Source organism: Lampetra planeri, chromosome 9 (assembly GCF_965212315.1).
Source record: "Lampetra planeri chromosome 9, kcLamPlan1.2.h2, whole genome shotgun sequence".
NCBI lineage: Eukaryota > Metazoa > Chordata > Hyperoartia > Petromyzontiformes > Petromyzontidae > Lampetra > Lampetra planeri.
In genome coordinates, this window is record NC_136115.1 from 2,341,325 (window position 1) to 2,355,096 (window position 13,772).

A 13,772-nucleotide genomic window follows, 5' to 3' on the forward strand; every position below is an offset into this window, starting at 1 on the left:
TGACTTCACCGAAAGAACCAAGAAGATGAATCCCTGCAGTCACGAAAGCTTTAAATCAAAATTTGGTCCTGGGTACCCCGTTTTCCCAAACCCGTACTGAAAAGTGTGGTGAAGTATGGTGACAAAAACAAAGACCTGATGACCAACACAACAACATAGGGGAGGACCTTGATACAGGAACAGATTAACAAAGAGCTGTAATCAATACATTTTCCACATGTAGCTTGCGTTACTTTACAGCAGCAATCATTTTCACACTTTTCACTCAAGCCATCTGCATTTCTATTCACAACACTGTGAAGTCTGCCACAGATTGGTGTTGAACTTATTGACGTTATAGTTCAATCAAGCTTCTGCTTCAGTGATCTATGCGGAGACGTTAACATATTAATAAAAAACTAACAACAGCGTTGTGTGTGTGTGTGTTTTTTTACTCAACGTTCAGGCGTACGTTTGCTGCTTCGATGGTGCAATAGGTTTGTGTGCAGGTGTGCTGGCGAGGTGGGGTGTGAACCTCACAGGATCGTGAGAGATGGTGGCATCTCGGAGAGGTATTCGTCCGCCAGTGGGATGACAACGGCTGATGATGACATTATTATTGTTGTTGTTGTGTAGGTCGTAATATGCTATTAGCTATAATCGATTGTTTTTTTGGGTTCGATCGCGTAAATATGCGTCGTTAAACCCGCCACCACCCGACACAGCCAACGAGTAAGGGTTGTCACGTAAACAGAACGTGGCCAATTCGTCACTAGTCAAGCACACCGGTTGTGTGTTGGAGAGCCAAGCCACAACATTTACAATCTGACTACGACGTTTCGCCAGTAATTACAACCAGCTTCATCAGGCGACAGCCAGATTTGTGGAGAAGTCCTCCACCTGTTTCGTTCCTTATATAGAGGCGTAAGATGTGGTGACCACGCTTGTGCGCTCGTCTTGCGCAAAGTGGGTGGGGGGGGAGATGATTCATTTATTGATTAAAATATGTACGCGATCTAACCCAAAACAACTCTTATGGATGATATTGGTCGTGAAAGCACCCTACTACGTGTGAGCTGTTAAACAAAACGCAATGTTTGGGAAGATAAAGGTTTCAAATCTACCCCCTTTTCGGTTCAACTCCAGCGTCAAAATGCGTTCAATCCCAATAGCGACTGCCTAAGTGATGCCGTCGTCTGTTAATCGGCCAAAGTCAGAGATCGCCACGGGTGTGTCTGTTGCTGCATCCCTGACGCGACATTACAGCACTCGGCACATTGCCTTGACTGCACACCCCCGCACCACGCCCATGGCATTGTCTCGACAACTGTCCACGGCAGCCGTGGTCTATCCACTGCTGGATGAAGGCCTCCCCGAAGCCGTCGCCGTCTGTCGCGTCCTTCGCTCCTGCGCAGGAGCTCATTTCGCCGCTCCATCTCCACGGTGGACATCGATGGTCACCGCGCCTCTCCCAGCCGCCCTGTGCGCCGCCCGAGCCCGCTGGACTTGCTTTACAAAGACAAAGGTCCCCCGTGTAGCCTGTAGCAGACTGTAGGGGCAAGTGCTGTTCGCGAGCGTCCTTCACGAGCTTCCTCCACAGAGGCCGATCTTGACACCGCTGGTACCAGTCATCGGCAAGTCCACTCAGCTCCACATCCTCCTGTACCACATCACTCCATCTCCTCTCTAGCCCCGTGCCGCGCCCGTTTAGCCCCCTCGATCCGGCCAAACAAAAGCTGTTTGAGCATGCGGTGGCTGGGGCATGAGGTGGCTGGGGCATGCGGTGGCTGGGGAATGCGGTGGCTGGGGCATGAGGTGGCTGGGGCATGAGGTGGCTGGGGCATGCGGTGGCTGGGGCATGCGGTGGCTGGGGCATGCGGTGGCTGGGGCATGCAGTGGCTGGGGCATGCGGTGGCTGGGGCATGCGGTTGCTGGGGCATGCGGTGGCTGGGGCATGCGGTGGCTGGGGCATGCGGTGGCTGGGGCATGCGGTGGCTGGGCATGCGGTGGCTGAGCAGGCCAGCTTAAATGTTTCAAACCGGCGAAGATGTTCCATTGGGGGGGGTCCACGTTTTGCAAGAGTCGAGAAGGGAGGGAATGACTGTGGCCGAGAAGACGTGAAGCCTCGTGCGGAGCGACAGACCGGGTAGCTTCCACACAGCAGCGTTACGCAACCGATTAAAAGATAATGCCGCTCGACTGATTCGGAGTGAGACCTCTGCTGTTAAACGGGAGCCGGTCCCCACACACACCGCACGCGGTTGCACTTTCTTTGTTTTATATTTGAGCGCGGTTGCACATGGACTTGCTCAGTCGGTGTTTGCCCCTGATTGGCGTGACGTGTTACTTTTAAAATTTCCGTTGCTGTACCCCCCCCCCCCGTAGCGTTGTGGTGTAATGGTCCACCGATGCCGGCGAAATTGGCACGCAAAACTAAATATCGATCGCTTGGTTGAATGTGATGTTTTCATTTGCGCGGTACGCGCTCCTCTTTCTATCAATGCAACTCCAGGCGTGCATCTCTCCGTGCTTCTTTGGGGAACGTTTTCATTTTCTTCGTCTGACCCATACGTCGCAGGAGATTGTGGGGAGGACGTTACTCAACAGTGGGCTGACGAAGGGCTCTGAACAATATACATTGCAGGCAAATGTCAAGAGCAAGCAGATATGAAATGGGAAGCCGGCACAATGAATAGAGGCTCTGGTGTAAATCTCATTACCAGTGAAACAGGCGTAAGGACCACGGGTAGCGGTCGCGAAAATAACAATGGTTGACGAATTTAAGATTTCACTACACAATCAGCCGTTTTAATATATTTAGTCGGCACAATTAAATGAATCTTTCATCTCAGAAGTTGAGGAGCATTCACGGGGTATTACCATGCAAAGGAATTTCGAGATTTCACGCATCCTTTGGCAGGGAGTTCAAGAAGCATTGTGCCGTGTAATCAAAAGCCAATGAAAAGCATAAAAAGAACAGTTCTCGTCATGTCAGCGAGGGATGACATTGCCAGCACATTTCTCTTCAGGTTTCTAATGCAATCAACCTCACATTTTATCTTACGATCACGGCACTTTGAACGGGCAGGCTTTTGAGCAACACGTGGTGGCATTGACGAATGGGCCAAACTATCGGTCAGTGATTCTTAATCTTTACTGCAGCCTTGCACCTCTTTGGTTCTCGTTCGGAAAAAAATATGTGAATAAATACTTAGGGTTTGATGAAACAAAGCAGTTGTACTCACGTGCCCCGAGCTTACTTTGTGTTTCGATGATTTATCTTCCAAAAAAAATCTGGACACGTCTCGCACGCCAAGAAAGGGCATCTCGCACCCCCAGTGGGTGCACCCCAGGTTAAGAAGAAGAAGAACCACTGATGTAGGTGGATCAGAGATCACCGCCACGCCGGTTGGCGCAGCGTGGTTGGCATGGGGGGCCTTGGTGCCGGGGAATAAGACGGGCACCCTCTCACGGCCACCAGCCGCTGTCCGAAAAATATCCTGTCGGTCTGGGTCCACTCTGACCAATGGGGTCCTTGTAGAATTGCACAGGCTGCAGACTCGATCGCCGCGCCGCTGATGACACGCACGGTTAGCAGTTGGACATCAAAGCTGCAGAACTGCTGCACTTTTAAAACTAAAGAATACAACAACAATAACTCACTGCTTGATAACGTTTTGTGTTTTGTTTTTTGTCCTTCCCCCGCATCTCCGATTGGCACGGTTGGTTACCTACGGTACAAAATAAGTTCAAATGACATGCATGCCGCAGCTTTGTCCGTGAAATATATGTATTCGGTTTTTTTTTCTCACAAAATTTCACCCCCCAAAAAATATTTTAAGTAAGAGGACATAAACCTGTGGGCAGTGAATCAAAAAAAAAGTAAAACATGAAGTGACAGAGCGTTTGTCTCCCTCCTGAAAACCGCCAACGTAAGCCAACAGATGTCAGAAGTGCGGTGTCGGAGCAAAACCGATTTTTTTTTTTACATTTGGCCGGCAAATCGCGCACGTTGTGCCGAGTGACGCATCTGCTCGCGTAGCTTGGAGGGAATCCATTCTAACAGCCCGGCCAACAATCAGGAAAGCAATTAACGTCCTATGCCTGACATTAAGGATATTAAGCCAAAAGCAGGCGTCGAAGGTAATTGATGTACCCAACGCCTTTCGTTTGGCGAGGCGCGGTAGCTCCCCAAAGCGCCACGAGCGTGTTCTGTGCATGCGTGCGTGTGTGTCGACTCAGCCTCAAACGAGTACTTGGCGCGGTGTACAGTTCGGTGTTGTGGATTTTGTTTGGCCAGAAGATGCAGCAGCAGATTCTCCTGAGGCATCTGCTATGGAACGACTCCATCCTCTCCGTGTCGGTCTTGACAACACGGCAACTTTCTGAGCCATACAACAGCGCCGATGTAACGTTGCTGTTATACAGCTGGAGCTTGGTCTTGATGCTGTACTGCTTAGACCTCCAAATGGGGCAGAGTTTGGCAAATGCACCCTGAACTTTTCAAAGCCTTGCTTTGATGTTTTTGGAGACTCCCCTTGTCTTTGCTGATGAACTGAGTACCTGGTGTGATGTGTAAGCATCGCCATTAGGGAGACAAAGGCGGCCGGGCGTGGTATTGGCCACCAACCCCTTGTGTGCCATGCCGGCCTTAATAGGTGCTCACTAACAGCACTTGCCCCAACAGTCTGTTAAGGCTATTACGGGGATCTGTGTCTATCTATGTGTCGACTCAGTCTACTCAGTCTCAGCAGAGTACCAGGTATAAACATCGCCACGAGAGAGGCGTGGTGCTGGTCACACATCCCATAAACGGTTCACGCCCCCAACCAAGCAGTTCAAGGGGCATCGGATTCATGAAATAAAATATATGTGCGAACCAAACATCAACTCAAATTCAAATCCTATGCAACACAACACGATAATTTAGCATAGCATAGCCAATGAATTTCTCTCACCTCTACCTTGTCTGCGCCGTTTTCACTCTCATCTCGCCACTCCATCTCTGGGTCTTATCAACATCTCCCTCATCTACATTTCCGTCACATCAGTATTTATCTTCCTCTCATCTCACGAGCACACATTGCTCTCTCTCTCTAAGGTTTTGCTCACTAACCCCAAATGGGCCCGGCATCACTGCTGGTCAGCATGAAACGCGACTGAGCTTGGTCAGCACGCTCGCCCCTGAGCACGCCTCCTGTAAGCCGACGGTTCAATTCCTGCTGGTTTCCGCACGGTAATTTCTGCAGGGAATTGCCCGCTCTTGATCGCCGCTGTAAAGACCGTTGTACGACTCCGTGGGGTTTCCCACTTGCACTGCATAGGTCTGCGATTGATTGATTTATTGTTCTAAGTGCGACACGTTCACGCACTGTAACTTGATTAGAATGAGCATTCGTCGTAAAATCATCGATTCTCATGCACGTGTTTCGATGCATGTCCCGTGAGCGTAATAAACCCATGTCAATAAAACGGATGCATGGTTCCATGCCAAATTATTATGCACAATTCTACAGCATATGCATTCTTACACAAACATTGCGGAAATAATGGGCAACGCATTTAGCGTTTTTTTAATGTTCAGTTAAATCGTTCACGATAAAATCTGATAGCCTTCGTCTGGCTGTTGGGAGTCTTTGGCATTCAAAAGCATCCAACAGCTTCATCGCAGCAGTTCAACTGAGGTCACATCTAGGCGTCGCTAAGGCTGAAGCAAGTGCAGAAACGGGTAAGAAATCACAGATTTATCTCGTGTTTACAACTGCATGTTATATAAATAACGTGTGTATTCTTTAATGAACATAGTATGTCAATGATTGCATTCGGAGCAGTCAAGCCGACTGTTTTTTTTTCCACGATATAACGTACACTCTACTGCCTGTTCCTAGGGGCATTGTGTCCAACGTTTCGCTACAGTTTCTGGGAAGCTTCTTCAGGAACTGCTACTTGTACATTCGCAACATAAAGGCCCATACTTTTTGGTTCTTTTGGTAAAGGCCTCTCTATCTGCGTTGGTCAGCGTTTCTGGCAGCCCTGAGTTTAGCATTGTCTGCAAAATGTGGCGCGTTATAAATGTCATAATCATTCTTCTTGAAGAAGAAGTTTCTCAGCAGGTGGAGCGGAGGAGTCGGATATCGTGCTGAAACAACGCCGCGGTGAAACGCGACGACGCATCGGAGAAGAGTCGCACGGCACAACCGCGACAGAAAAAAAAACCACACGCGCGCGGTTGTGCCAATTTAGGCCGGGGGAAATCCACAACTGTTAGCGCGATGAATTGTTCGTCTTTGTTTTGCCACCACCGCCGTTGTTTCACCGTCGCCAAACCAGAGATGGACAACGAGAGACAGACAAACGAAACTATTTTATTTTTATTTTACCAGCTAATGCTCACTGAGCTAAAGAACTATTTTTCAGAAGCGACCTGACTATTACAAATGATAGCTCAACGTAAGTGGCTTGTCATGTGGAAGTGTTTAGCAGCCAAATGCTTTAAACGCATTTTGATTCTAAATGTGGAAAGAGAACTCAGAAGGACCCGGAGAAAAATCCACGCGACCACGGGGAGAGGGAGAGACACCCAAAACTCAAATATACAGCAGCAGGCGCCAGGTTCGGGATCGAAACCACGACCTCCTGCATACCAGGCGAGGGAGACGACATCTACGAGCCCATGGCTGTCGTCCCAAGAGGCGGCAGTGACGACTCTGTCGTCATTTGCTCGATCTGTGATCCCAGCACCAGAGTAAAGGGGCCGCGCGCACACCCTGGGGGGGGGGGGGGGGGTGCGGGGGGGAGCTTAGGCAGGATGAGCGACAGGTCGAGAGGAGTTTGGTGATGGATGAGGGCCAGCAAGCCCTTTCTGCGCCGTCAAATATTAGGCGAAGAGGAGCGCCGCGCGTGTTTTTTGTGTCCTGTTTGTTTCTCGTGTCATTTATGCCATCAGCGTACCACAACGCTAATTATATAGATTAGGACTAAATCCCATATACGCGTTTGGCTACGTACGGCCCATCTCTCACATACCAAACAGACGACAACCCTACTGCCAAGCAAACTCAAAAATGAATAAACAATTTAATAAATGGCACCAAAATTTATGCTCTTTGTTTTTTTTCGGTAAAGTCACGTAGGTAAAAATTTTAATAAAATGAAATATAATAGTTCTTTTCATTTATTTTATTTAGTTTTTACCTTCGTGACTTTACCGATTAAAACAAAGAGTATGAATCCTTTCAGTCACAAAAGCTTCAAATCTGGCACCAAAACTACCCAAAAAACACAGTGATGACGCTGCCCTGGTGTCATAGTTAACGCACGGAACTTGCAATACAGAGGTCCCCGGCTCGATGCAATCTCTCTCCCGGCATGTGGCAGTTGGAACAACGGTGCGAGATTCTCAAATTCTCCGCTCGTTTTTCCCCTGCCCCATCTCAACTTCAAGTTCATTTATTAGGTATAGCCCTGTGAGCCATTCGGCTCTTGAATTGGGTGCAACCGCAACAAACAAAAAACAAAAACATGAACAAGAAAACATCGTATAGTGGCTATGTGCAAACATAAAATCCAAGAAAAGACAGCAAACTATTGCAGAAAAAGCACCGTACACCAACGCTGTGTGCAAAAATCTTAGTGGGATGCAAGTCAAACAACAACAACCACAAGACAACTTAGATTAAGGCCATAAGTCTAACTCCGTACTACAACAAACAAACATGGCCAAACCAAAAAACGTTTTCGAAATCACCAAAATAAAGCCATAAAAGCAATGAAACAGTGATCATAGGAACTGTGACCGAATTTTCACAATAAACGACATAAACAACATGTACCACCATCTGAGTCCACACAGCAGAATCAATGTATGCGCACCGCAGTTCGTGGCATGGCAGGTCCCGTGTGGTGGCCTAAGTTGTGAGCACTCGCGTCTCTTCCAAGACCTCTGGCCAGTGTGGGAAAAATATGCCAAGTCGGCCTGTAAAGGCGCTCCCTTGAGCTTGCCAAAGTGGAGGCCCTTCTGGTCATCGTGGCGTGAGATGTCAGTTTGACACGTACGAGTCTTTCGCGACCAATACTATCCAAAATAAAGGGGAGGCGGGGGTTGTTTGTTAGATCTTGTGAATATAAATGTGTCGTTATACCCGCGACCAGACGACAGCCGATTGGTAATCTCGTCGTTAAACCTGGCACCACCTGACACGGCAAATAAGTAAGGAAACTAACGACACATTTATATTCACACGATGTAACCCAAAACAACAACACTTCATTATGGTGTGAGATGTGTTTGCATCTCACACCATGACACGTTTAATCTCATTTACCTTTACTCGTGTTTTGTAATAGGTTCATCACAGGACCAGATTGTGACGAGCACACCCATAGGCCCGGCAATCATTGCGCTGATGCCTTGACGAGCACATACACAGATCAAATTACGCCCGTGATCGGTGTGGGGAGGGGGGCAAATGAATTCATGAAGGAAACAAAGTGCGACAATAAATGCTCATGTCCAATTCTCTCGGCGCAGCTCCGATGAGTGGATTATCTTCGTGCTTGCCGGTGCACTGGACAGAACAACACCCATAGCAAGCATCACTCTTGCCCTCCAAGTGGAGAGTCTGGCAAATGAACAGCGCTCCTGGGGCATCCTCTCATTGAGCTGCACCAAGCACGGAGGCGAGCGACGATGCGCTCGGGGTCTTGATGTCGGCCATATGGCCCTTCCTGCTCTAAAAAGGTTTGGGGCTTTTTTCTGCATCCATGAATTACTGTAATAAAATTCTGGGCTTGCCAGATATGCCGACTGAAAATCAGGTCACCCTGCTGTGCATTTCCCGTCCATCACTCCCTTTTCCTCTCTTCTCTTTCCTCTCTCTCTCTCTTTCTCATTCCTCTTGCATTTAGATTTCATTGTGTCTTAGATGATCACAGCTACGGGCACTTCTAGCTTCGTATGTTTATCCCAGTCGCCTTGATATTGTGCACTCTGTTTCAGTTCAGCTGTTTAAGTTGTTGTCATTGAACGTATAAAAAAAAACGTTATTTGCGGCCCGGAAATTGCTTTCTCACTCCACTGCTGGCGAAAGAGCCTCCATTCGGGAGAGCGCTACGAAGCGCCTCTTTGTGGTCTACGTTTCCACGCTGGCAAGACATCCCAGGAGAGTGCCCACACGTCACCCCAACGCACGTGGACTGCTGATCAACTGCGGTGTAGACATTTATAGCGACGGGTGGAGAGAGCTGCTTCAATTGACGCGCCGGACGCTTGGATTGAACCGGCGAACTCTGGATTTCAACTCCAGTGTACTAACGGCGAAATCTCGACGATTTAGACTTCGTAAATAAAAGCACTCTGTGTTTTGACCAGTTGCATTTATATGGTTGACATGTGACAAAATGTCCCTAATCACAGCTCTGAATATTTACAATTATGCAGGAGTGCACTGACAGTTGCCAGGGGCACACTCAGTGATACATTTCCACCTATCCACCGCTGTTTATATGAGGAATCAGATGTGCAGGCAATTATATATTCACAATAAAACAGTTGCTTTCAAGTCCCTTGCTTTCACAAGCCACCTGCACCCTCGTACACTCACATTCCTAGGTCATAGCGATTATCTACATGGTCCCATTTCATTCTTGACTTGCGGCCAAAGCATCCAGACATCGATAAGTGTGTGCCTATCCGTGGGAGCACGTGGAGGAGACAGTAGCAGGAACTTGTTGTGGATTTAATTAAGAAGAAGAATATAATTTGCGATGTAGAGGGAATGTTCTCAAGATCGAGCAGGGGCAGGTTATTGAGCACAGGATGAGAGCGGCATACGCTGCTGCATATAAACAGCAGTTTATATGCAGCAGCGTATACTGCATATATAGACTGCTGTACGGCAAACTTAAAACACAATGCATATTTATCATGCTCTTAGGTTTTTCGGTAAAGTCACGTAGGTAAAAAAATAAATCGTAAAAAATATAATTGAAATAATAATAGAAATAAAATAATAAATCACGACGTTTCGGAGGCAACACAAGTCTCCGTCATCAGCTGGGACCGTCACAGCCAGATTTATTGTCTCAAGTGAGGCAAAATTCCAAGAGTCAAGATCTTAAATACAAGTTTAAGGGGGGAGGGAAGGCGGAGGGGGTTATCTGAATGTGGAAGCCATATTTATCACTCCAGACAATGGCAGTAAACCATTGTTTACTTGAGAGATCACAGTAATTGATGGGATAGTTATTTTGACTTGAAACTTTCGTGACTGCAGGAATTAATATTTTGTTCGGTGAAGTGACGTAGATAGAAAATAAAATGAAAAATAAATGTAAAATAAAAGCAAAAACCCCACGACGTTTCGATCGCAACACAAGCGGCGGTGCGAAAGAAGTTCAACATACGCACAAACATGAAATTGGAGGCAACAGGTTGTAAATAACTCGTAAAGAATTACACAAGATCTCACTTCGGAGGAAAAAAAACCTATCTTGATTTTTTAATTTATCTCGAGGATTTGCATCACCAGCAGAGTTCAATACCCTAAGACCCTGACAATATCGGTGGTAGGCTGCTGATGCCTTGCCATATTTACTACGTACCGATTTTCAAAGCAAAATACATTGGTATCTGTGTGCAGGTGGCCGGAAATGATCGGTATGCCGAGATTTGGCACCGATATTAAGGAGAACTTTATTTCAGTATGACGCACACAGTTTTGATAGGGCTAAGTGCTGACTGCGAGACCGTGTCACCGTCCCCGACAGAGGAGTCACACCATGACAATGCAGACAGCCCTCTCTTCCCCACTCACTTACACGTTATTGCACGGACCGTGAATGGATATCAGGTTGTCAGGGTCGTAAAGAAGACAAAGATCCCCCGTATAGCCCGAACACAGACTGTTCGGGCAAGTGCTGTTAGCGAGCACTTATGAAGGCCGGCACGGCACACGAGGAGGTTGATGTGGTCAACACCACTCTCGGCCGCCTTTGTCTCTCCAGTGGCGATGTTTACTCACCACACCAGATACTCATTTGAGGCCGAATCGACCTTCGGGGAGGCCCAGGACCGGATCAAATATTCGCCACTGATGTTGGCCGTGAGCGAGAATCGAACTCGGGTGGCCGTGTTCGTAGCGCGGTGCGCCACCACGCTCGTTACACGGCTCGCGTTTCGAAAACCAGAAATGTATTTGCATCCCTCGAAGGGCAGAAATTTGCATACAACTCGGAACACAGTCTTGGGAGGCCAATTGTCATCCATGAAAGAGTTGCACGAAATCAGAAAAGCTAAGAAGCCGTGAGTGAGGTTGATTGGCATCAACAGTATTAACTAAAATATCGTTTAAAATGAAGCCGCCTTCATTCAGAGTCCAGCCACTCAGGGATGTGCAGAAGCTGCAGTGAACATGAACAGTGAACTCCGTTTAGAACTGTGTAATTGCAGGTGACGTGAGCAGGGGACTAATCCAACAATCGGAGCGCTGAGACATTGCTAATGATGATGCTGCTGCTGCCGCACCAGCTCTGGGTTCCCACCAGACCGGTTCCCCCTGGGACGCTGCACGGACTGCACGTAACAGGATAACATAATTCCGCTACAGAATGAATGATACATTAATGCAGAAGGTAGCCAATCAGCGTCAAGGGGAGGCCTAATGTGGGGCTTTTTGATCCACAAATCGTCTCTTTAGATCCATATTTTTACGTGACAGGAATCTCATAACGATTAAAAAAAAAATATCGTTGCTTGATCCATGTTTAAGCCATGCCATAATCGAGCATTTGCTCGTTAAAACGACGTCGAGTCCCGTTCCAGTATTACTTATATGGCCAAAGCCACGCCCAATTACTCCATGTATGGGCCTAAAACATGAACATATTTTTTGATTAATTCTGTCACGGATTAATTGCATCCTATTAGAGCGCATTTAGTGGAGAAAGTGCGGATGATGAAGCCGCTGTCAGTGCATTTCAGTTTGTCCATGGGTCTCGATGTGAGTTTCTGGACCTCTTGCTGAGCTTAGGGCCCTCTATGCGCATCTACAGGTCTCTGTATTAGTCTACAATTCTCCCCGTGAGTCACGGATATTAATGCATAGGTCTCTACGTGACACCGTGGGCCTCAATGTGCATCAATGGGCCACCTGTGTATGTCTATGGGGTCTCCGTGCGAGGATATTGGTGTTGTACGTAAGTCTATGGGTCTCTGTTTGAATCTATGGGTCTGCGGTGAGTTTAAGGTTTTATGAGCGGTGTCTACGGCTCCCAATGTGCATCATGACCTGAGCCTGGAAAGCCCGAGATGGACTTTGATGCCTCCTCTATCTGGATCCACGAAATGCCACTGACTGGGTGAGTCAAGCCACATCAGGAGTGGAGGTTTTTTTTCTTCCCTTGACAGCTCTACCCAATGCAGTCAGAAGGGAGGGCTCAGGAAATGGCTGTAATGTCCACAATAGCTGCAACGATAATGGCTCGGGCGAGATTTATGCAAATCCCGGATGCAGGCAGGGCATGAGATGCGAAAAGGGGGAGAATGAGATAAGCCTTGCTGGTGGGTGCGCTCCAAATCAGTTTGTACAGGCAAACATATTCAGCTCTTTTGTTTGCATACGAGATATATGAAAATACAAAAATGCTAAAAGGGAATCTGGAAGAGTTATGAATAAAACATGCTAAGGTTAAAGCATCCACGTGCACCCCGCATTGCAGACACAAAACATACATTGAGCGATCGTTTTCCAAGCTTCGCGGTGATTTAATTTGCCAAACATCCCAATGCAGGACCCTTGTCAAAATGAGTGTTGAGACTCAGTGAGAGGGCATTCATATTATGAGTAGTAGTATTCATGCGCACATCCAAATCGCACACTGAATGCACCCAATATCGGAACGTGGAAGCCAACCGTGCTAGTCGGAGGTTGCGATGTTGGATGTGAAACTTGACTGGGAATATCAGGTGTTGTAGGCCTGGGCTGCACGGTGGCCACAAGAAAACAGCACAGAAATGGATTCTTGAATCTATCTGTGTGGAGCTTTGAGTTTGGCTTTTCTCTGGGTACTCTGGTCTCCTCCCACGAGCCAAACATCCGTTAATGGAATTGGCCAAACATCCCAATCAATGACCCTCCTATTATTATTTTATATAGGGCAAGGAACGCATGTTTTTTTAAAACCCCATCATCATATTTTGGCGTAAGTGTATTTATCACAAACAATGTAGACATTTCCAAGGGCGCCGTGTTATTGCTGGCTCGTCAAAAGTGTCAACGTGGGCCGGACGGTGGAGAGAGCGCTGCATTTAGAATGTTACCGTTGAGTTGCCCCCCCCCCTCCTTACCGTCCTCTAAACATCGTCTTTTATAACAACTCCGTTGCAGGTTTGGTAAAAAAAACACACACACAAAAAACGATACTTTAGAGCACGCTTGGAAGTAATAGTTCAAGGGCACGAAGCCTTCATTGCGTCGCCGCTGTCACGGCAGCCTTGAAGAAAGCGCGCAAAAAACCCGTGCCATGCCCTCCGCTACGACAACTGGGCAGCAGACATAAATAACTAATTTCCTGCCCGTGACATTTCCAAGGGCAGGCTTCTCACTGCCAATTTTCAAATATGGCTCACGGTTCTGGCAGGAGGGAACTGTGACACTGTTGTAAATATAATAACAAATATGCCTAGGTTAACCGCTCGACATTATATATATGAGGAAAAAATGCAATAACAACAACCGAAAGGTATATTAGTGAAGTGCTGTCGGCTTCAAGTTTATTTCTTTAACCACATGAAG